At 36.4% G+C, this 22,280-nt stretch overlaps 1 pseudogene; it reads left to right on the top strand.

Moving 5' to 3' along the window:
* The first annotated feature begins 15,553 nt into the window (after positions 1-15,553).
* LOC138821417 (U6 spliceosomal RNA) lies at positions 15,554-15,650 on the top strand (annotated as a pseudogene).
* The last annotated feature ends 6,630 nt before the right edge of the window (positions 15,651-22,280 follow it).

The raw sequence follows: 22,280 nt of genomic DNA, 5'->3' as shown, positions 1-22,280 counted from the left end.
TCTGAACAGCAGTGGGTGCAGCCATGAAAGCCCATAGAGCATCTGCAATGCCTCCATCTCCTCAGGCCATAAATCGAACTCCAGTAAGCGATCCATTAATGGCTTCCGGCATCCTAGTAACATTTGATAAGTCACATCTGGTAATATTCCATTCTGAACATGTGTTAATAAACTGTCCAAAAGGTCCTCAATTAATAAAATTATTGAACATTTTTCCAAATGTTCCTCTACACTCTTGCCACACAAAAGGCTGATATTTTAAATCAATATAAGTAACATCAGGGCACATAGGTAAGGATAACTCGCCATCAGTGACACTTTCCCAGCTACTATTAATGGCCAAGAAGTTAATTGCTGAAACTGTGTTTTAGAATTGGAAGTGCGTTTCCAAGGTAAAACCCAATGTTGCCAATTCATTACTAAACATGGAGGAGGCCCCAGACAACAGGCAAGGAATGAGTATAGTAAGTAAAATTTAAAAAGCTACCATCATCCTTATTGCAAAATGTGAAATTATTCCAAGGAGGAGATAAAACAGCAGGAAGAGTATAGACGGTTATATCCCCAAACAACAGGTTCCAATAAAGGAGGGTTAGGAACAAAGGCCCAATAACTTACATTAGCATTAGCATGGACAGAGTTTACAGTAAGCAGGGCACACATGGCCAGGAACAAGTTCTCAGCAGTGACAGGTTTAACATTGAATTGTAACATCTTTTGTCCTTCTCCAGTCAACTTTTGAACCTGCCCCCAGATGGGCAGTGGGGATTTCTTTTTTTTATTTTTTATTTTATATTATTTGTGAACATACTGTACAGAGGGGTTACAATTACATGTGCAGGATAATGTGTACATTTCTTATCAAGCATTGCAGCCTACTCCTTTGTTTACCCTTCACATCCCTTCCCAGCCTCCCCCCCCAGTCCCAATTCTTCTCCCCCCCCCCCCGCCCTGCCCCCTGCACCGACGTTGTAAAGCTCGATTTGGACATGACAACTTGTACTTCTCATTGTTGCAACAGGTCCACCTGTATCCTTAAACGACTTGTTTTTCCCCATCTCCTCCACAAGTCATAGTGAAATCAAATATAGTGAAAGCAGGGGTTATACTGTGGGGGAGGGACATACATAGCAACAAAGAATTAATCTTATAAATGCGTTAGAAACACATGCTTGAAAGAAAAAAGCATTAAAGTACATATCTAAGGGTTCTTTTTCCACAACTGGTGGCCGATTCCTTGAAGGATACAGGGCTGTCCTCACAGGACCGCATCTGTATCCATCAGGCAGGAAGCTAGTATTGTTTGCCATCCTGTGTAGACACAAAACCCTATCCTCGCCCCTTATGTCATAATGTTCCCAGTTGCCATTCTGCATCCAATGCAATCTTAATCCATACAGAAGCATTTAAATGAGGTTTTTCTTATATTTGTTCAAAATAGCGCTCAGCTCTAGTTAAAATATCTCCTTGTGGTAAGTTTAAAATTTTAAGAACATAAAGAGCTTGATATAAAATTATTTTAGGATTTTGCATGGATATCCACAAAATATCCATACCCTCATCCAACCTTTTCCTCCTTTTTAATTTTTTAATTTGTTGTTTTAGTATGCCATGAACTCGTTCAATAATGGCTTGTCCTTGGGAGTTGTATTCTATTCCTGTAATATGTACCACATCATAAAGTTCACAAAATCTTTTAAATCTGATACTTTTATAGGCTGGTCCATTATCAGTCTTTATTTTGGCAGGCACTCCCATAATGGCAAAAGCTTCCAATAAGTGTTCTATTTCGTGGTTAACAGTTTCTCCCATAAGGGCAGAAGCCCAAACAAATTTGGTATACATATCTATTGTAACATGTACAAAGGAAAAACGGCCAAAGGCTTATACATGGATTATATCCATTTGCCAGAGCTGATTAGGTTGTAATCCACGAGGATTTACTCCAGCAGGTACAACTCTCAAATGCATTGGTCTGCAGATAGAACACCTTTTTATAATTTGTTTAGCTTGAGAATAAGGTATTTTATAATGTATATGTAAATGGCTAGCATTTGTATGTAAATGAGCATGATCCTGTTTAGCAGAAGCAAAACTAATTTATATACCTTATTATTGCCATATACAAGGTAGCAGGTAACGAAGAGTGAGCTCTAATATGAGTTACAAACACTTTGGCATTACGTTGTTGCAGTAAAGCTTGTAATTGTTTAAATAGTTGGTTTAGCTGGGGTTTAGATGAATGTGTAACTCCAGTTATATTAGTCACAACTCCTACAGCATAGGCAGAATCAGTAACAATATTAACATCTCCCACAAAACCTTGTAACATCTTAATAATAGCAAAAAGTTCATTTTGTTGAACTGAGGCTTAAGAAGTTGTTTGTACCCAATATTTATTTGTTGTCCAGTAGCACTTTTTGTTTTGGAGCCATCTGTAAAAACGGTAAGAGCAGTGGAAATAGGGGCCTTGGTAATTATATTATTAATGACAAGTTTTTGTTTATGCAAGCAATCCCACAATCTACCTTTGGGAAAATGATAGGAAAATTGCCCAGTACAATTTACTAATGCTATTTGTAGCGTTTCAGAGAGGTTTAACAAATATTTTAGTTGGAATTTTGGCAAAGGAAAGATAATTTCAAATAAATCATACCCTGATAGGGTAAATACCCGTTGCCTGACCTGTTGAATAATAATTGCCAACTGTTGTTCATAAGGCATAATATTGTTTGTAAATCTATGATGTGTATAAATCCATTCTAATGGCATCTCATTTTGTCATATAATTCTTGTTGGGTATTTCCATGTGTCTAAAATACATACATTTATGAGTTGATTGAGCGTTACTCGATGTAAAAACATTTTTTTAATTCTCTGTTCTACAAATTGTACTTCTCTTTTAGCTTCCTTAGTTAAAGTTCTTTTGCTATGTAAATCAGGCTCCAATTGTAACAATGAAAGCAAATTATGTAATTGGTAAGTAGGAATTCCTAAGACAAATGATATCTCCTAGGAACTTGAAAATCATTTAACGTACGTAATTGATCACGTCGTAAAGATATTTTTTGAGGTGTCACTGTTTTTCTACAAACAACATATCGTGATGGAGACATAGAATTCCATTGTGTATATATACCACATTTTCTTGATCCATTCATCTACTGAAGGGCATCTGGGTTGGTACCAGATCTTAGCTATGGTAAATAATGCTGCAATAAACATAGTTCTGCTGGTAGCTTTAATGTGGTCTTATTTGTAAACATTTGGGTAAATGTCCAAAAGTGGGATTGCTGAGTCATAGGGGAGCTCGATGTGGAGTCTTTTGAGGAAACTCCATATTACTTTCCAAAGTGGATGAACAAGTTTACACTCCCACCAACAATGAAGTAAGGCTCCCTTCTGTCCACATCCCCTCCAGCATCTGTGGTTATTAGAGTTCTTGATTTTAGCCATTCTAACTGGGGTGAGGTGGTATCTCAATGTTGTTTGGATTTGCATTTCTTTTATGGCTAGGGAGGTTGAGCATTTCTTCATGTGTCTATTGGCCATCCTTCTTTCTTCTTCAGAGAAGTTTCTCTTTAAGTAATTAGCCCACTTATTTATTGGGCAGTTGTTTCTCTGAGGATTTGTTGTTGGGGGATTTAATTTTTTGAGTTCCAAGTATATTTTAAATATGAGACCCTTGTCCATTGTATGGCTAGTGAAGATCTTCTCCCAACCCGTGGGCTTTCTATGGATCTTGATAGCTATGTCCTTTGCCATGCAGAAGCTCTGCAACTTCATGCAATCCCATTTGCCCAACCATTCTTTGAATATTTTCTGTTTCCGTGTCTCTATTAAGAAAAATTCGGCCTGCGCCAAGGAGACCTAGGGTTTCTCCTATTCCATCCTGTAATGTTTTCAGAATGTGTGCTTTGACTCCGAGGTCTTTGATCCATTTGGAGTTGATTCTTTTGCAGGGTGATATATAAGGATGTAGCTTTAGTTTTCTACATATAGTAAACCAATTTTTCCAGCACCATTTACTGAAGAGGCTGTCTTTCTTCCATTTTATTTTTTTAGCTCACTTATCAAAGTTTAGATGGCTGTATGTCTCTAGGTTCATTTCTGGGTTGTCAATTCTATTCCATTGGTCCTGAGGTCTGTTCTTGTGCCAGTACCAAGCTGTTTTGATTTCTATGGCTTTATAGTAGAGTTTGAAATTTGGTATTGATATTCCTCCAGCAGTGTTCTTTCTGTTGAGGAGCGTTTTTGCTATTCTGGGTCTTTCATTGTTCCATATGAATTTTTGGATTTCCTCTTCTATTTCCTTGAAGAATGACGTTGCAATTTTGATCGGTATCACATTGAATTTGTAGATAGCCTTGGGAAGTATTGTCATTTTCAGGATGTTAATCTTTCCAATCCAGGAGCATGGAGGATGACATTGCCCCCATTTGTTAGGAAATGGAAAGACTTGGAAAAAAATTATATTCAGTGAAGTAATCCAAGCCCAAAGAAACATACGTCCCATGATTTCCCTTATTTGCAATATCTAGTATATGTATGAGTCAAGCAGAAAAGGTCAGACAAGGTGATGTTAGAAGAATGAATTCTAAGATATGTATTTAAATGTTTTTTTTTATTTCCTGCTTTTGTTTCTAACGTATTTATAAGATTATTTCTTTGTTGCTTTGTATGTCACTCCCCCACTGTATAACCCCTGCTTTCACTGTATTTGATGTCGGTATAATTTGTGGAATGGAAGGGGAAAAACAAGTCATTTAAATAAGGATACATTTGGAACTGTTGCAACAATGAGAAGTACAAGTTGTCAAGTCGAAAACGAACTTTACAACTTGGGCAGGGATTTGGTGGGGTGGAGGGAAGATGGGAAGGGATGGGAACGGTTAACTAAGGAGGAGGCTACAATGCTTGATAAGAAATGTACTCACTCTCTTGCCCATGTAATTGTAACCCCTCTGTACCGTATTTTCACAATAAAAAAAAAAACAAAAAAAAATCCTAAATATTTTACCACCATATCTTTTTGTATTTTTTCAGGTGCTATTATTAATACAAAATCTTTAAATATAGAGGGTAAACACTGTAACACCATTTCTAATTCTGTCACATTTGGTCCTGCAAATAAAATATCATCCATATAATGAAAAATATAAATGTGAGGCCATTTTTGTTTAACAGGTTTTAAGGCCTTATCAACATATATCTGACACATAGTTGGAGAATTCATCATTCCTTGGGGCAACACCTTCCATTGGAAGTGCTGATGAGGGGTTTGATGATTTATTTGTCATAAAGAAAAGGCAAATCTTTTATAATCTTTTACATGTACAGGAATGGTAAAAAAGCAATGTTGTAAATCTATTACTACTATTGGCCAACTTTTACGAAGCATGGCAGGCGACAGTATACCAGGTTGAAAAGCCCTCGTAGGGTACATGGATGCTTTCCCTCCTTGTAAATCAGTCCGCAATCTTCATTTCCCTGACTTTTTTTTTAATAACAAATATTGTAAAATTCCATGGTGACATAGAAGGCTCAATATGTCCTTTGGTTAACTGTTCTTCAACTAATTGATGAGTTGCTTCTAATTTTTCTTTAGATAAAGGACATTGCTGAATCCAAAGAAGTTCCTCAGATTTCCATAATATCTCAATGGGCTCCATCTAAAAATGTTAAAATTGAATATGAGCTCCCCATTGTTCCAGTACATCTCTACCAATTATGTTAACTGGAACTTCCATAATATAAGGTTTAAGGACAGCTGTCTGTCCGTCTTCTGATGTTATAGTACCATACGACACTGAGAGCTAGAAAAGAGCAGCGAGAGAGCGCCTCTGGGCCTGGGTTAGGCCTTTATCTAGGGTATGGGCAGAGAAAGTTGTGGCCACATCAAATTCAGATGTGACCTCAGTGGATGCAGATGTGACCTCTTTCAGGTGTCCCAATTGCCTATGTAACGCAGGTATTGGGTGGAGACTTTGATGCAAGTAGGGTGGAGTCTTTCGCCATCCTGGAGCAGACCTTACATTCCAGGCTTTTAATAATCATAAAATAGGGTGTGGATTATTTCTGGCTACTTCCTGCTGACAAGAGGAGGTCGACAATAGGGGTAAAAGGCTGGAATTTGGTCCCCTCCCAGAGAAGGCAGTGAGCAGCAGTGGTCCCTTGGTGGCGTGAGTCCTTAGATGAAGTCTGGAGAAGTCTCATGAGCATTGAGGGGCTGGAAAAAATACTAGAGAGCAAATAAATGGCAAGAGGAAGGACTTGGGGCTGAGAATGTTGTAGAAATGTCCCTAGCTACTTCTGATATCTGGTGACTAGGTAGAGAAGTCAGGTGACAAAGGCAAGAATATAAATTCCTGTTCAGTTAATACATAGACAGGTATAGACATTGGATGGGCAGGCTTCTTACTTCCACTGACCTCCTGGCTCTGGTTAATTTTGAAAGGGCAGGCACAAAGTAGCTGATGTGTCATTTCCTCTTACTCCTCTCCATGTTCCCTTGTTCCCCAGACTGGCTGTGTCTAACTGCTCATTGCTGTGATGGCTTGTCCCAGTTGGTATTCAAGGAGGTTTGAACTCAAGGGCTGGGCATGGTCCCTCAGCACTTCTTCTCAAGGCTAGTACTCTACCACTTGGAGTTACAATAGCACTTCCAGTGTTTGGCTGCTTAGAGATAAGAGTCTTGAGCCATGCTTGCAGCCGGGCTCTTTGCAGGTTAGTTGGGAGATGGAGTCTTAGGGATTTTTCAGCCCGGGCTGTCTTTAAACTGCAATCTTTGCCACAAAAGTCCTTTATTATTTCCAATTAAAGCAACAAGGAGATCCAGTAGAATAAGTACAGCTTACCTGGTTCTTATCAAGAATTGACAGACAAATATTCTGAAATGACAAAACTCATTAGATGTGATGAGACTTTCAGCACACATATGCCTAGTATTTTAGAACCATGTAGTCAGTAGAATACACAACACAAAACAAAAATGCTTATCAAGAATTGCCAACAAATATTCTGAAATGACAAAACTCATTAGATGTGATGAGAATTTTAGCACAGATATGCCCAGTAGTTTAAAACCATATAGTCAGTAGAATATACAACACAAAACAAAAAAGGCAAAACTCAAAACCTAAAATTTTGAAAACAATGTTTAGACATCTTTGCTAACAAAGCACATCACATGGTTGGGCCTCATTTACCAGGGCCTGTGAAAAAAGCAAATTGCTAGCAAGGCATCTTAGAATAGCTGAATGGAGTAGTAAGTTTGGTGGAAGGTTAAGGGCCAGATGGGGCCAAAACCTTAAGCCACCATGTGGCCAAGATGGCAAACTCAAGATGGCGAATTTCTGAAAAAAACAAAATGCAAAGATACCCTGAACAAATAGACCAAGACTACAATTGGCTAGCCTTTGAGAGAGAAACTAGAGGGGGTCCGTGGGACCCAGCCTGCATCTCACTCTTCAGGGCACAAGCCAAAATGTAGAAAAAAGAAAGGGAGAGATAGGGAAAGTTGGACATGAATGGCAGAGAGAGAGCAAAGAGAGCCTGAAAATAAACAGAATTCTGACCATTTACCATTGCAGTAGCCAAAACTGTCTACATCTGAGAATGGCATAAAAATGAGGCGCTCTAGCTTTCCAGGGAGTGCAGGAGACATTTCAATGGGGTTTCACGGCTCAGGCGTGATTCCCAGCACCCCATTAAATGAGTAGGAGAGTCAGTCTGGTGAGTGAAGGAGAGCTGACGAGGCAAAGCGTCCCGAATCCCCCCAGAGCCCTCTAGAGAGAGCAACAGAGAACCATAGAGTAGCTTCACTTACCAGAGTAGAGAAGTGGTGTGGACGTGGATGTGAAGGCCAGCAATGGTATCAATGCACTGTGTCTTCAGCAGACAGATGGGTTGGCAAAAAGCCATCAGAACTGTGGGTATTCCTCAGAGCAAAAAGGGAAAAGCAAACAGAAAAAGTAAAAAGAGGGAAAAAAACAGAGAAATCCCAGCTATCCTGACTTTAAGCCCTTTATCCGAGTCATGCCACCTTTTATGTTAGGTTTTTAATAAAAGGTAGCTGAGTAAGAACAGCACCACGCACGTGGTATTCAGGTAAGGGGTAGATTTATACAGTAGACCTGCTGGGACCAGGCAAGTTTGGCACTCCACGTGGTTCGGGAAGGCCTAGGAAAGAGAGAGCGGGGAAAGAGAGAGGAAAGAAAGAGAGGAAAGAAAGAGAAGAGAGAGAGCTAGAAAAGAGCATTGAGAGCTAGAAAAGAACACTGGGAAAGCAGAGAGAGAACAGAGAGGAAGAAAAGAACAGTGAGAACCGAGAGAGAGAGCAGAGAGCTAGAAAAAACAGTGAGAGAGCTAGAAAAGAGCAGCGGGAGAGTGCCTCTGGGCCTGGGCTAGGCCTTATGTAGGGTATGGGCAGAGGAGGTGTGGCCACATCAAATTCAGATGTGACCTCAGTGGATGCAGATGTGACCTCTTCCAGATGTCCCAGTTGCCTAGGTAATGCAGGTACTGGGTGGGGACTTTGCTGCAAGGAGGGTGGCGTTAGCCCGCCATCCTGGAGCTGACCTTACAAGGACCATACACCATCACTACCTTCTTCAGTTTACCAATATCATCAACAGCAGCACCTTCATATCTGACTGGTTGAGATATACCATTCATAGGGGGTGGTCGAATTACAGGATAAGGAAAAAATAGGCATTTCATCATCAAACTCACGGTCTGAGCCCTCTGTTTTGTGAGGGAATGATGCTGTAAAAATTGCATCGGCCAGTGAAGGAGAAGGCTGCTTTACTTTCACATTTTCAGGTTCTCCTTTCACTCTGCTAATTTCCAACTCCATATGTTGTAATTTTGATAAAATCAATTCCATTTGCTCAGACATTTTATTTACACTTTCAGTTTGTTCCTTTTCAGCCTTTTTTACCTCTTGTTTTTTCTCTGTTAATTGCAATGCATCCTTATCAATTGTGTCCTTAACCTCAGATTCCAATTGTAAACCTACAATAGAAGGGGTGGCCTCTTTCTTTAAGTCTGCTATTAATCTTTCCTTATTCAAAGCTTCAAAAAGGGTATGTAAAATAGCCCAAGTGGACCAAAATCTAATAGGAATCTTTTCCCCTTCTTGAACAGCTCTTTCTACATTATTCTTTACTCGTTTCCAATTATCAACATCTAATGTTCCTTCATCGGGGAACCAAGGACTCCATTCCCTAATTACATTAATACACATTTCTATGTCAGAAGAAGAAATATTTAGACCATAAGCACCAAGTAAATGTTTAAGCATATGTAAGTACGGAGTAGATTTAACTTTTCCCATCACCCTGTAATTAAAGGTACTTACCTGAATATCCCTTCCTGAATTCAACAATGAAGGGTCCCTGTTTGGGTGCCAGTTGTATCATCTAGTGCCTTGGGGTCCCTGGGTAAGGGTAAAGAAATCACCAGGACACAGGGGATGCAGAGTGCATGCAACAATTGCCACTGCATGGTATGATTTATTGTTAGTGGGTATTTAAAGACAGGCAAGCATGATCGTGGCCAAGATTTGGTCAGAAGACATTGACACAAAAATTTCAACAGATACATTTTTACTTGACCTATGAGACAATGCCTTGGAATATTATTATTTTTTGGGGGTCCAATCGTGGGGCCTTAACTCTGGCCCTGGGCGCTTTCCCTCAGCTCTTCAGCTCAAGGCTAGAGCTCTACCACTTGAGCGACATCACCACGTCCGGCTTTTTTCTTTTTGCTTATGCGGTGCTGAGGAATCGAACTCAGGGCCTCATGCATACAAGGCAAGCGCTCTACCAGTGAGCCACCTTCCCAGCCCTGTCTTGGTATATTATTATCTAAACTATTTTAGAGCAAGCTCAAACCACTTGTCCAATCTCAGGAAAATGCTTGACCAGCTGTTCAACTATGCTTAAGCAAGCATAAGAGCTACTTCCTCAGCTCCCAGGAGTCTGTGACATGTGTTTTGAGATAGGGAGAGAGAACATTTTCCCTCTCTAGCCCGGCATACCAAGAACTTTCCTATTACTCAAACACAGTCCTCAGATAATCCTGAGGCCGGAGCCTGCATCATTCTGCCCCTTCAACCTAGACCCTGAGTCTTCACAGGCTTTTAACTGTAATCTTACAATCTTAGCCTCCTGATTATCTATGATATTTAAAAAGTATAAATATAAATAATATTTCCAAGAATACCAGTGGAGGAAAAATGATGCAACCCAGTTTATAGTGGTGTTCTTTCCAGAACACGGAGGGCATCACATTAGCAGAGGTGCAGTGTATTTTCACAATGGAGATAAGCTATTCTTGATGTGAATTAAGGGAATTTTGAGGTGCACCCTACAAGTTGGAAACTGGTGGTCTAGGATGACTTTATGGCATAAATCTTGTGATTGATGGTCAAGAAATAATAGCTTAATCTGACAAACAACTGCTTACTCTTGAAGAATTAATTATAACATGCTTCATAGTTTTATCCTTTATCAGAATGTGGCTCTTTCTCTGTTCACTTCTCAGTCTGTAACACCCCATTGGAAAATGCACCTATTGCAGAATTACATAACATGCAAACAGGTATATTTTGAATCTCTCAGGAATGGAATGTTCAGAATTTGAAAATGAGTAGTTATTAGTCATAGGAATTTTGAAGAACACATACATTCTGTCCTCTTAACAACTTATTAACTTTTAAAAGTTATGGGTTTCCATAGAATTAAACTGTTTTCTGTTTTAGTATAAGAAAGTACTAAATTTATTCTATTTTCAAAATATTGGCAAGTATATTGTGAAAAAATTTTCTAGTTGGATATCATTCAAGTTGATGACCCTCTGATAAAGAAGAGGTAATTAATTCAAATTAGATGCTAAATAATACTGATTTTTAAAAAGTTACTACATAAAGAATAATATTTACTATACCAAAACAGTGAAATTTTATTTCATCAGCTTATTTTTTAAATTTAATTTTAATGTGAAAGTGATGTGCACTGGGGTTACAGCCATTGGAAGGTACTGAATACATAACTTTTCAAACTTGTTATCCCCTCTCTCATTTTTCTCACAGTTTTTCCTTCATCACAATACCCCTCAGACGTTGTAATGTACATTTCCAACTTATTGTCTTGTGAGAATTGTTATTGCATTGGTTTGCTCTTTGTCCTTTGCCTCACCATTTGTTTTGTTCCTGTTCCCTTAACTAATTAAGGTAAATGTATACAAAATACACAGGGTACCAAAATCAAACACAGCAGAGGATAAACCTTAGGGGAAAATCTCAAAGAAAATAGAAATCACATAGTTCATCAAAATCAACAACTGCAAATAAGTATTTCTTTTTCCATATCTTGGAGTTCATTTTGCTCAGCATCAGCTTATATGGTCATATATATGCATACAAAGGCACTGGAAAATAGTAGTTTCATGGATACTATATCATGAAAACAACATGTTAACTCTTTTTGTTGGTAAGGGCGGGATTATAATTGGTGAATTCACGATTCTGATAAAGGAATTTCAAAAGAGCTTTAAAATTTATGACAGGTAAATTTTAATTGTTCAAACTTTTTAACAACTTAGCCTATTAAGAACATTTAAAATTGTCTGGGAAAATAGGCTTTCATGCAAAGAAATCCGTGTAGACTTAGTTGAGAGGGAGCAATGTGGGTGAATATGGCTCATTTTCACAGTAAACAAACAAGCCTCACAAACCTTGCTGTAAATCCTGTAGGTTCTCTTGAGAATTGTCCTTACCCAGGAAATATACTCTCACTGTGTGAAACAAGGGTGCAATGGAATTTAAATTCAAAGTTCTTTTAAAAAAAGACATCAAAATTTGTGAATTGACATTTAATTACTAAACAGTAATTCTCTGAAAAAGAAGGGAAGATGTAATTCAAAATCACTTACTTTAATAAAAGTATGAGAAAAGAGTAGTGAAGGTAGTGAAGAAAGGTGAGAGAACCCATACAGGACTGTTTTCTCTCCAGTGGTGTAATGGGATCTTGACCTTGTTTCTTCCATTCTATCCTCACAAGCTATAAAGTGTAGCTCAGGACTGGAGTAACCAGTTCAGATAAAGAATACTCAAAGAGTGGGGGCTGGGAAAGTGGCTCAGTGGTAGAGCACTTGCCTTGCATGCCTGAGGCCCTGGGTTTGATTCCTTAGCATCACATAAGCAAAAAGAAAAAAGCCGGAAGTGGAGCTGTGGCTCAAGTGGTAGATCGCTAGCCTTGAGCTGAAGAGCTGAGGGACAGCGTCCAGGCCCAGAGTTCAGGCCCCACGACCGGACCCCCCCAAAAAAAGAGAATACTCACAGAAGAAAATATTTGCAGTCGATGTAGGTGATTTATAACCTTTGACAATCTATTCAAATCTGTTCAAGATTCTCCCCTACCCCAAACTGCCCTCTTTGGACAGCTTTGTTTGTTTTCCCATGACTGCCCTTCATTAACTGCTTAAAATTTTGTGAGCTCATATACATACTCTCTAAGCATTGCTGTTTGGTTGTGATTTTTGTGTGTTTTTGTTTGTAGTTGTGTTTTTAACTGAATTTCAAAAGGTTGTGCATTTGTGTTACAATTAAATATGTCCACCTAATTGTCCAATGCTCCTGGATCAGAGTCACTCCTTCTATCATTCTCAACCAACCCTTTCTCCAAGATTTATTGCAGATTTAGGACTTCCTTTATTACATGTGTACATTGAGTATTCTAGCTGTACTTGCCCCTTGTTCCATTTTTCATTCATTTTATGTCTTTACTATTATTCCTTTCTGGTTTCAACTTCCTGATAGTCGTTCTGTTAAACTGTCTGTTAATACATTCCAAGGAGTTTCAATCCCACATATACTTGAAATGATGTCAGCTTATATTTCCATAATTCATTCATCTGCAATAACAACTTGCAAGACTGGAGACGTGAAGCACCAAGACATGATTTTATTCTCATCGTTTTGGAAGATTAATCTTTAGTCAACAAGAAAGTTTAAACATCACTTAGAATTTATAGCTAACTACCAGTTTTTATAAAAGGCTTTGTACAATGGTGTGTGATTATTTTATTTTACATGGGATGATATTTTCTACTACCTATAAATTTTGGAAAAAGAAGAAAACTAAAATTTACTACTGTAGATGAATATGATAGCAATAGAAGACAGATTTTATGTTTGTCACATCTCTGATCAGTACTCATATTCAAGACTTAAAGTCATATTTGTTACTATGTTAGACAGATAGGGAAAATATATGATAAGGCAACACATGATAAAGCAACTATTAGTGACTTTTTAAAATGTACCTTCTTATATGATGAAATTTACTTTATTAGCTAATATTTGGGTTTGAATTATGGGAGGCTGATGTATTTAACACATTTCTGGAAGGCACCTACTGAACAACGCAAATGGTGCGAGATACTATTTCTACACTTTATTGAATGGTTGAACTTATTTGGCATTAGTGCTGGGTAAACAAATCAACTCTATTGTAACTTGATTCCTACACTTGAAAAACTTAATGTCACTATCATCTACTTGTCAAGTGTTATTTTGGTGAATATGATTATAAAAAGTTTATTTGAAAAGGAATATACTTTCAAGAGATTAAATGTATGTTATCATTGGTTTGAGAATGACAACATTTTTAGACTACAGAACCAAGTTTTACTGAAGTATCAGTGTTTTGAAGTACTAAGGGTCTTCTCAATTAATGGTTTTCGAAATTATATTTGAACTCCAAGTCAAGATTTCCTAGCCTTGGTAGAACAATTATGGATCTAACATTCAGGAATTATTTTTCGGCCTACTTATGCTGGACTGAAATCTTCCATTCATCATTAGGAGAGGGGTATTAAAATAATCTTGTGACATTTGTGATTTTGTTTACTCATATGGGCTGGTCATCTGTAAATTGAAAGTTTGAACTACAGTACTTTCTGTCATATTTTGTGATCTCATCTTTCATTTTAAGTTGCCTTACATTTCACAATTGCTTACTGCTAATTCCTGCAAGGAATTGGGGCACTGAAATATTATAGGAAATGAGAATATGAGATGGGTCTTCAATTACTTTCTCTTAGAATGTTGCATGGGCCAAGGTGAGAAGTCTTGCCCATGTTATCTGATGATGCAGGTAACTGGGACCTGATATCCTCATACCCATGGGTACTGCAGAAGAATAATAGCTTTTAGGCATCATATCAGCAAAAATTTGGGTATAATCAGTAAGAACGCTTCAGAAATATGGAAAAAAAACACTTTGGGACTAGCGAGTTAACACAAGAAACACATCAGCAGTGTAAAATCTCTTCTAGATTAGAGGAAAACAATACTGCTTTTTTTTTACTATGTGAATTCAGAAGACCAAGAACACTTAGAAGGTAATACAAGTTTATACCGAAGACATTGCATTGATACTTTTTATATTCTAATATATATTCTAAACCTAATTATTTATGTTCCAATCTATTTATGGGAATAATTTTAAATTTATTTGTCAAATTATCAATGAATTCTAGTAAGATTCACTGTGTGAAATTTAAGATCAGCACATATAAATATAAAATATATATGTATATATAATAGAAGAAATTGTTATGCAATGTTCCGTTGTGGTTAGGGCATCAAAGGCAACTGTGTTTTAAAGTATTATTCCATTATCTCTACCTCAGTTTTTGGTAGAGTTAGACATAAAACTTTACCATTTGTAAATTTACAGCCTGGAGGCAAGAGGAAACTCTTTGATTAAAACATTACCAATTTAAGCCTAATATCGAGGAAAAACATATGGACTTTTTCAGGAGTTATGGAAATATTTGGTGATAGAAAGTCAGTAGTGCAAGTTCCTGCCTGGTTGGATGGTAGACAGGCCAGAATATTAAGTAAACATGAATATGAACATTTTTTTACCTTCTTGGCTTTAGCTAGTTTTGAAATGATAGGAATAATAAACAATTATATTTTGATAAAATACCTTCTATTCTGAAGAATTAAGTCTGAAGTGTACATATCTCTATGAACCCTTGTAACTAAGATTAGTTTTGTTCCAGTAAGACAATCTATGCTGTCAGGTAAGATATTCTGGTTGGTCTGTTCCTACATGGAAGAAGGGTAAAGGGACAGAAAGACATTTGTACCACTGAGACCTCATTTAGAAAATTTTAAGCTGCAGAAGTTTAGAAGTAGCTCTTAAGCAAGGCTTACTTTGAATCCATTAGCTCCACAAAGCTAACTCAGTTGATAAATAAGTACTTGAAAAGCCATTACCTTTGAACTTAGCTATAAAGGCTTCAAAATATGATCAAATTTAAAATGAAAACGTCAAAATAGTCATTGACAAAAAATTGCAAATATGAGCAATCGACCAAACAATATAAGTTTTTTCCACTATACAAAGAAATTTAGAGAAATAAGATCAATAGCATTTTTAGTAACAATAAAGGTTCCTTGTTACAAATAGGCAACCAAGGATATATGCGTGTATAAAGATTACATCGTTAACTACTTAAATTTAGAGGATACTCCATGCTTCAGCAGCAGGTCTACACAAATTACAATACAGAGATTAACATGGCACTTGCACAAGGATGGCATGAAAATTTGTGAATTATTCCATATTTTTCATTCTTCAAATGCAATGAAAAATAGTTATTAAAAAGTTGATTAGAAAAATACAAGTGTAACAAAACCTGTAATTCATAGAATTAAAGGTTAGTTTGACATCAGTGTATTAAACTTTCACCTTCGAAAGGCCCTTACATAGCATAACCTTTAAAATACTTGAAATTAGATAACATTATCTTTTTATCCCAAAGAAATAAAATAATATAAAGGCTTAGGAAAAAGGAATCTTAAACTTTTCCTATATGGAATGTAATCTGAAAGGACACATTTATTAAAGAACCTATATATTATAAAACAATGTAGACTTCAAAATATTATATCTAGAAGACAATGAAATAGATTATGGACTTTATACAAACATAGATACTTTTTTCAGACAATCACCAGGAATATCTTTAATTTCTATACTATTCTTTTCAACAGATAAGATAAAATTAAAAAAATCACAAACTCTGCAGAAATCATTATAGATGCATACAAACAACTCTTGAATACATTTTGACATCAAAGTCAGGCAATTCACGTGGAAGAATAACATGGAATCCATAAATTTTTAAATTAAGATCTTGCTGTTATTTTGTATTATGAAAATATTTTGTAGGGACAGAAAGGATGGACTGGCACTTTTGAAATTTAAGAAACTTAACCAAACCATTACTACATAGGAGAACAATTTGTACAGCCATCCACAACTTCAAAGAGTTAGTGATACATACTTATGCTTTTGGCAATATCAAATGCAGTTTCTTCCAAGTTGTTCTTCAGTCCGGTTTGAAATCATGTTTAAACAGAAGGAGATACAGCGTATCTTTGCTATTTCTATCCCAAGAAACAATATTTAAGGAGGTCAAGAGGCCTTTAGTTTGGGGATTGGTATCTGCATCATGATGAAGTAAGAAAGAATCCATTCTGGTATTATTCCACATATACGCACTGTGCAGGGGTGCCAAGCCATTCAGAATTCTTGCATGAATATCTGCCTTGAGCTACCAACTCATGGACAATGTCAAAATGTCCACTCTAGGATTCCCGATGAAGAGGGGTATACTTACCTCATTTCTAGTATACATATGAGTGGCCTTTTTGGAAAGTAGTCTCGGCAGTATAGTAAGCCGATTAATTTCAGCATCTCAAAGAAGAAATTTGCATGGATTCTTCTCCATTATTTTCTTGCAATTGATACCTTCCTCACGTTTTGATCTTGTTCCTTGTCTTCATCAGAATTGCCTAACCAGAGACTTTGAGTACCAGTGGGAATGAGGTGTCCATGTATTTCCCCAATAGTTCACGTAGGTTGAAATGGTCAGAAAAATCCGGTGAATTTTCTGCATGTTTTTTCACCATGATTTATTTTCTCTTTTTCCATTTTTACTATTTTAAATTGTGGTAACTGAGGAGTACTGAATTGATAGAGAGCAGAGGAAAGATTTTCCTCCGTATTAAAATGCACAGACTGAAAATGAGGGACAGTGGTGTCTTCATATGCAGCTTATTCTAAGAAGGAGAAAATAGGAAACAAAGCCTACTATGTAAATGATTTGGGAAATACAAAGATATAGTGTAAGAGAAATTACTATTCAATATATGAGCTTTAAGAGCTTTCTAATAGATCCATTATTTATTGGTAACCAACATTAGAAAAAAATGTATAATGCAGTAGTAAAATAGAAGTCCTTTGTATGACTACCTAAATTCTTGTTTTTTTTTAAACACTTGTTTCCATCTAAAAAATTAGGCCTGGGCTGGGAAGGTGGCTCAGTGGTAGAGTGCTTGCCTTGCATGCCAGAGGCCCTGGGTTCGATTCCTCAGCACCACATAAGCAAAAAGAAAAAAGCCGGAAGTGGCCCTGTGGCTCAAGTGGTAGAGCGCTATCCTTGAGCTGAAGAGCTGAGGGACAATGCTCAGTCCAGAGTTCAGGCCCCACGACCAGACCAAAAAAAAAAAAGTAGGCCTATCTATTTTCTTCAGGTGATTTTGATGATTGAAGATGCTTAATGAGAAGTCAAAATGCATTAGTAGTCCTTTGATATCAATTAAATTTCATTGTTTCTTCTTGGAGAATATAATGATCAAAGCAATAGTTCAGAATCAGCAAGCAATAGTTCAGCATCATGCTTCCAGTGCAAGTGGATCTCCAGTAAGTAATCCTCTGTACCATTTTCCACAAAGTTTTGTCACCGATAAAATCTGCCTGCCTTCTCTAGCTGCTTTCCCAGCCTGGACCTTTTCTTTCATTGTGCAGGAAAAGTGTGATTCAATTGATTTCAGTCAGATCTGTTCCAAGAATTATCAAGGATTTAGATTCTTTTTTTTAAAAAATTAGTTGTGGGGCCTGAACTCTGGGTTTGGGCACCGTCCTTGAGCTCTTCAAATCAAGGCAAGTGCTCTACCACTTGAGCCACAGAACAACTTCTGTGGTTCTGTTTATGTGTGCTGATTTGTTAAATGGTAGAGCAGAAAGTGAAATGATGCAACCAAAAATATAAAAGCAAAATAAATTAGGATAATTATGGAGCAACCATATTGTATCTGAGAATCATGAAAGAGAGAGAGAGAGAGAGAGAGAGAGAGAGAGAGAGAGAGAGAGAGAGAGAGAGAGAGAGAGAGAGAGAGAGAGAGAGATGTGCAATCACCTAGCTAGCCAAAAAATCCATGCTTCTGATCCATTTACAAAGCAAACAATTTTATTTTTTATTTGTTAAAAGAGATGGAAATAGAATTTATATATTAACTGGAAATTAGTAAATACATTTTTAGTAGCCTACATAAAGAGATATAGCTATGACCAAATTACAAACAAGAATCTTAATCCTTGGGCTGGGAAAGTGGCTCAGTGGTAGAGTGCTTTTCTTGCTGCTTACTACAGTGTGGAGACTAATTTCCAAAAATGCCACTCCTATGAATACTAGGGATGAGGATGAGTATACCCCTCTTCATCGGGAAGCCTAGAGTGGACACTTAGACATTGTCCATGAGTTGGTAGCTCAAGGCAGATATTCACGCAATTACTGTGAATGTCTGGACATCCCTGCACAGTGCTTACATGTGAAACATTGCAACAGTACAGACACACACACACACACACACACACACACACACACACATCATCATCATCATCATCATCATCATCAGATTTCTTCTTAAGTATTTTTTGTGTATGTTCTTAAGAAGAAATTTACATTACTAACTTGAATTTCTGACAGAACAATATAATCACTATACAGCTTGCTTCTATACTCTCAATATTAAATTGCTATCTAAGTATGTGCAATAGATAAGTATAGGAAAAAGTAGGAGCCACACTGGTGGCTCATGTCTTTATTCCTAGCTAATCAGAAAGACGAAATCTGATGATTGTGGTTTGAAACCAGAGCAAGAAAAAAGTCCATTAGATTCTGGTTTGAAAGTAACCAGCAAAAGCTAGAAATGGAGCTGTGGTACAAGCAATAAAATGCCAGACTTGAGAAAACTAAAACAAAATCATAAAAAATTCTGGGACAGAGCTAGGCCCTGAGTTCAAGCTCTAGTATTAGTATTTAACTAATGAAGGAATGAATTAGCTAAAAAATTACCTAAAATATATTAAGTGGTCACAAGTGGAGGGGCAGATGAAATGTGACTACCATGGTGACTGGATTATGAATTATTTTGTAATAAGGCAAATTATCATTTGTCCTAATCACTAATATTTTATTTGAACTTTTTTGTACAATAAACCCTGAATTTAGCATGTATGTATATGTGTGTGAACGTGTGCACACATACGTGTTTATGTGCGTCTGTGTCTGTGTGTGTGTGTGTGTGTGCTGTTGCAATGTTGCTTGCCAATATGAACAGGGTGAGGCTGAAAAGAACTGTGTTGCAATGTTGTTTTATTTATCAGTGTTCTGTCCTGTCATTTCAGTGGAACCACCCTTCTGTACATTTTATTTGTTAATAACATCATCATAATCAAAGCATTTACAACATAAGTTAGATAAAAGCGATCATTTTCAGTTCTTAATATATGTTAGGTAAAAAGATACACATATAATCAGGTAGTAATTTATTGCTGTAAGATGACTGTCAGTACAAAATATGTATTTGAAATCTTAAATTGGTTATATTTTTAAGAAATATTCATGGAGTGATTTTGACCGACTTGAAGAAATAGGTATTGCTCTCTGTTTTTTTCTGTGAAACTCAAGGTGGATAAACAGTTTCCAAATTTCTGTTGAAAATAACTTTCTTTGTAATATCATATCTATTCACACTATGATAATAAACCCCGTATTTTTAAGGTTTGAATATCGCATCATATTGACTGAAAATCAGTATTGTGGCTATGCTTGTTAGATATATATTTAAAAAAAAAACAAAAACACGTGTCATCTCCAGATTGTGGATGCATTTGAACTTGTTTTGTACATACAAATACAAATGTTCCTTCATTAATAGTTCTTTTGTGGGAGTAACGATCACAACTTTAACAAATAAGGCTTTTTGAATATCTTTTCCAATATAAATAACATCCCAGAGCGAGTCTTGCAATTTTTGAAAACCATTTAAATATTTTAGTAATATTTTAGTTCATTGACTATACAGCTAAAGATATTTCTGAAATAAATATTGTTAAGATCTGAAAATGTAAGTGTGTATATAGGCTCTTTTATGGATCATTTTATGAAAAGCCAGTTTTTATGAAAATAAAAGAAATAGAATAAAAGAATGTAAGTGAATTGGGTAACTTAATTATTAGTATAATTTTGCTTTCTATTAGCACAGTCCTTTGAATGTAGATGATGCAGTTAAATTATTTTTGTGTCACTGTGCTTCAGTTATTTTTAGAATCTTTGTAGTTATAAGAGTGAATTTGTAGTATAAATAAATGTCTTTTAATATGGTTAGGATTAATCTTGTGTTTTGTGTTCTACTACCATGAAAATGAGTATTTTCAAGTGTTAATAGTTTATAATTGAATCTTCATTATCATAAGAAATTTTGAAAAACATTGGTAGTATTGATGTCTTTATTTTGAGGGGGAGGGGTACGGTAGTGGGGCATGAACTCTGGGCATTATTCCTCAGCTCTTAAGCTCCACTCTAGCGCTTTACCACTTGAGCCACAGCGTCACTTCCACTTTTTTCTTTATGCTTGTGTGCTGCTAAATAATCGAACCCAGGGCTTCATGCATCCAAGGCAAGCACTCTACCACTAAGCCACCTTTCCATCCCTTCATGTCTTTTTAAACCAATAGTATTCACAAGTTGGAGAGTCTTTAATTCATACTTAGGTCTTGGTGTCTATGATTTTTTATCCTCTCATTCCTAACATTAATGATAGGTCAGAGTGCATTTTTGAGTATAGGAAAGGTAAAATATTTATCTGGGGTCAAAGGTGATTTTTATATCAGTCTTGTTTAATAGCATTTTGAAGTAGTACCTTTCTCTCAAAATGTTGGGTATAAAAAGCAATCAAAATACTTGAATGGTAAACAACTTAGTTGAGCTACAAAGTGGAAATGATTTGTCCATAAGACCTGCAGAATTTTTCCATCAGGAATTGGGGAGGTCATTCTTTCAGTAAGACAGTGTTAAACAGAAATAGGGTCCCCAGGCAGTGCAGTGTTGAGTGAAGGGATAAAATATGATTTCTACTATTTTGAGCTAGAAATCAAGAATATTATACTTGAGCAGTTCCTTTCACCAGGGAGGTAATTGATTATGAACTTTGAGTTTTCATATTACAGTTCCCTATTTTCTAACAAAGATAAAGTGAAATATTGTGAAAGTGAAAACAATAATTCGGGAAATTTTCCTATAATTTTTAAACTAAGTGCTGGTATTTTAGTCATAAAATAGAATGAGGTTAATTGATACAGTCGGAGATGATCGTCAGGCTAACACTTACCATGTGTGCAATGTTGTAGTAGTAATTCCAACTCTGAAGACTTCAATATCATCATCTGAGAATTAAAAATGTAAGGAGTTCCACTTTATAGAATTATTGTGAGGATTCAATTATATACCATAGGTTAAGTACTTGGAAAAACAATCAATTAGCATTTGGCAAATTCTACCTCTTATTTTATCATGTGATGAATTCTAACATTTTTACTGTGATTTTATATGTGCAATGTGATGTATTGATATTCATTGCATTGATCACTTTTCTGTCACTATGAGGAAAATACCCGTAAAGAAAATTTCTGAGGAGGAAACTATTATATTGACTCATGGATTAAGAGAACACAGTTTAAGATCAAATATCTCCATTGTTTTACTCATATTTTTATTATCTTAACTAGGTGTATACGGGAATTTCCATTCAATAAATGAATTTTTAACTATAATGGATCTTTATATAACTTTTCCCTACCCTTCCAAACCTCACCCCACTTTAATTTTTTCTAATTTCATATTATTTGCATTGAATATTATGTCTTCACTTTTTTCCTCCATAACTCTCTTTATTCCTTCCCTTTGACTTCCCCTCACATCTTCCAAGTGATAGCTTCCTGGTATTCATTTTGTTAGATGAAAAGTTCAATTTTATAAAAAAAAATTACACCTTTTAAATACTGCTCTGAAAAATGAAAACTTTGGTTAATACTGATGTCTAACTTGCATAAAATTCTGGCTTCCAAATA

This window comes from Dipodomys merriami, unplaced genomic scaffold (genome assembly GCF_024711535.1).
Source record: "Dipodomys merriami isolate MVZ:Mamm:240054 unplaced genomic scaffold, mDipMer1.0.p SCAF_914, whole genome shotgun sequence".
Classification (NCBI taxonomy): Eukaryota; Metazoa; Chordata; class Mammalia; order Rodentia; family Heteromyidae; genus Dipodomys; species Dipodomys merriami.
The sequence above is the reverse complement of the archived record's forward strand: the minus strand, read 5'-3'. Positions and strand labels throughout refer to the sequence as shown.